This window comes from Lissotriton vulgaris, chromosome 12 (genome assembly GCF_964263255.1).
Source record: "Lissotriton vulgaris chromosome 12, aLisVul1.2, whole genome shotgun sequence".
In the NCBI taxonomy this organism is placed as follows: Eukaryota; Metazoa; Chordata; class Amphibia; order Caudata; family Salamandridae; genus Lissotriton; species Lissotriton vulgaris.
In genome coordinates, this window is record NC_141700.1 from 444,667,457 (window position 1) to 444,670,514 (window position 3,058).

The 3,058-nt window shown below is 29.9% G+C and overlaps 2 non-coding genes across 2 annotated transcripts; both read right to left on the reverse strand.

Annotated features, from left to right (window-relative positions):
• On the reverse strand, positions 1-74 carry TRNAT-AGU (transfer RNA threonine (anticodon AGU)). Its single transcript has one exon. It is a non-coding gene; the product is annotated as a tRNA-Thr (tRNA).
• Positions 75-1,019: 945 nt separating this feature from the next.
• On the reverse strand, positions 1,020-1,093 carry TRNAT-AGU (transfer RNA threonine (anticodon AGU)). Its single transcript has one exon. It is a non-coding gene; the product is annotated as a tRNA-Thr (tRNA).
• Between the last annotated feature and the right edge of the window lie 1,965 nt (positions 1,094-3,058).

Here is a 3,058-nt window from a genome sequence, read left to right on the forward strand (position 1 = left end):
AGGCGCTGCTGAGATTTGAACTCAGGATCTCCTGTTTACTAGACAGGCGCTTTAACCAGCTAAGCCACAGCACCCACTTGATTCTTAAATTTGAAACACTTTTCTTTATGGTGTTCAAGAGAATATTGCTTTTTCACTTTCATATTCTTTTCTAAGTTCACACACTTCTCTACTCAAACACTTAAGATGAATGAAGACTCTTCACTTATTCAAAAACACCTCTCTAATTTGAAGCTTACCCTATTCATATCATTTTAAAATATACCTTGCTGAAGAATGGATTAGTTGAATTCAACAATAGAGTGATCATTCACCTGTATCTTGTTCTTTGTCATTTTCTTTTCCCTATTTCAGTCAATGCATTCCTACAAAAATCTTCTCAATACCAAGCATTTTATTTAATTTTTAAGATAACTTATTCTAAAGTTCATAGAACCAGATGTTTATTCTTAAATTGTATTCAACATTTGTTTGATGAAAATTATTCGGAAAGCATGGAGAAAACAGTTAGGTGCTGTTGAGATTTGAACTCTGGATTTCCTGTTTACGAGACAGGCGCTTTAACCACTAAGCCACAGCACCAACGTTAATAGTAAGAAATGCATACATAATTTATTGTTGATGATGAAAATGTGTTTCCTGCTATAAATTCTTCTTTATATGTATTGTAATCTTAAACACGAAAACATACTCAATCACTACGCAAGTATTAATATGTTTTAATAAACAGGTACTCTTATAAAACCCAATTTCATTTCTTGAATTCTTTACAATTTTTTTTCATAAAGGTAATAATATTACTCCAATCTAGGTAGACATTTCATCTACGTCTTTCTCATAGATATGTATTTTTTTTATTTGGCAATAACAGTATTCATTCTATAATCTTGAAAATACTTGTGTTTTTATAAGGTTTAAGATGATCTGTTCAACAGTAAGATGAATCAGACTTTTATATTTTAATTGTATCGGAATAAGACCTAATGAAAATGATTTGTTATATAACAATGAGAAAAGCAAGGCACTGCTGAGAGTTGAACTCAGGATCTCCTGTTTACTAGACAGGCGCTTTAACCAGCTAAGCCACAGCACCCACTTGATTATTAAATTTGAAACACTTTTCTTTATGGTGTTCAAGAGAATATTGCTTTTTCACTTTCATATTCTTTTCTAAGTTCACACACTTCTCTACTCAAACACTTAAGATGAATGAAGACTCTTCACTTATTCAAAAACACCTCTCTAATTTGAAGTTTATCCTATTCATATCATTTTAAAATATACCTTGCTGAAGAATGGATTAGTTGAATTCAACAATAGAGTGATCATTCACCTCTATCTTGTTCTTTGTCATTTTCTTTTCCCTATTTCAATCAATGCATTCCTACAAAAATCTTCACAATACTAAGTATTTTATTTAATTTTTAAGATAACTTATTCTAAAGTTCATAGAACCAGATGTTTATACTTAAATTGTATTCAACACTTGTTTGATGAAAATTATTCGTAAAGCATGAAGAAAACAGTTAAATGCTGCAGAGATTTGAACTCAGGATTTCCTGTTTATGAGATAGGAGCTTTAACCACTAAGCCACAGCACCAACGGTAACAGTAAAAAATGCATAAATTATTTATTGTTGATGATGAAAATGTGTTTTCTGCTATAAATTCTTCTTTATATGTATTGTAATCTTAAACACGAAAAGATACTCAATCACTACGCAAGGATTCATATGTTTTAATAAACAGGTACTCTTATAAAACCCAATTTCATTTCTTGAATTCTTTACAATTTTTTTTCATGAGCGTAATGATATTGCTCCAATCTTGGTAGACATTTCATCTACGTCTTTCTCATAGATATGTATTTTTTTCATTTTGCAATAACAGTATTCATTCTATAATCTTGAAAATACTTGGGTTTTTATAAGGTTAAAGATGATCTGTTCAACAGTAAGATGAATCAGACTTTTATATTTAAATTGTATCGGAATAAGACCTAATGAAAATGATTTGTTATATAACAATGAGAAAATGCAAGGCACTGCTGAGAGATGAACTCAGGATCTCCTGTTTACTAGACAGGCACTTTAACCAGCTAAGCCACAGCACCCACTTGATTCTTAAATTTGAAACACTTTTCTTTTTGGTGTTCAAGAGAATATTGCTTTTTCACTTTCATATTCTTTTCTAAGTTCACACACTTCTCTACTCAAACACTTAAGATGAATGAAGACTCTTCACTTATTCAAAAACACCTCTCTAATTTGAAGTTTACCCTATTCATATCATTTTAAAATATCCCTTGCTGAAGAATGGATTAGTTGAATTCAACAATAGAGTGATCATTCACCTCTATCTTGTTCTTTGTCATTTTCTTTTCCCTATTTCAGTCAATGCATTCCTACAAAAATCTTCACAATACAAAGCATTTTATTTAATGTTTAAGATAACTTATTCTAAAGTTCTTAGATCCAGATGTTTATTCTTAAATTGTATTCAACATTTGTTTGATGAAAATTATTCGGAAAGCATGGAGAAAACAGTTAGGTTCTGCTGAGATTTGAACTCAGGATTTCCTGTTTACTAGAAAGGCGCTTTAACCACTAAGCCACAGCACCAACGTTAATACTAAGAAATGCATAAATTATTCATTGTTGATGATGAAAATGTGTTTCCTGTTATAAATTCTTCTTTATATGTATTGTAATCTTAAACAGGAAAACATACTCAATCACTACGCAAGTATTAATATGTTTTAATAAACAGGTACTCTTATAAAACCCAATTTCATTTCTTGAATTCTTTACAATTTTTTTTCATGAAGGTAATAATATTGCTCCAATCTAGGTAGACATTTCATCTACGTCTTTCTCATAGATATGTATTTTTTTCATTTTGCAATAACAGTATTCATTCTATAATCTTGAAAATACTTGTGTTTTTATAAGGTTTAAGATGATCTGTTCAACAGTAAGATGAATCAGACTTTTATATTTTAATTGTATCGGAATAAGACCTAATGAAAATGATTTGTTATATAACAATGAGAAAAGCA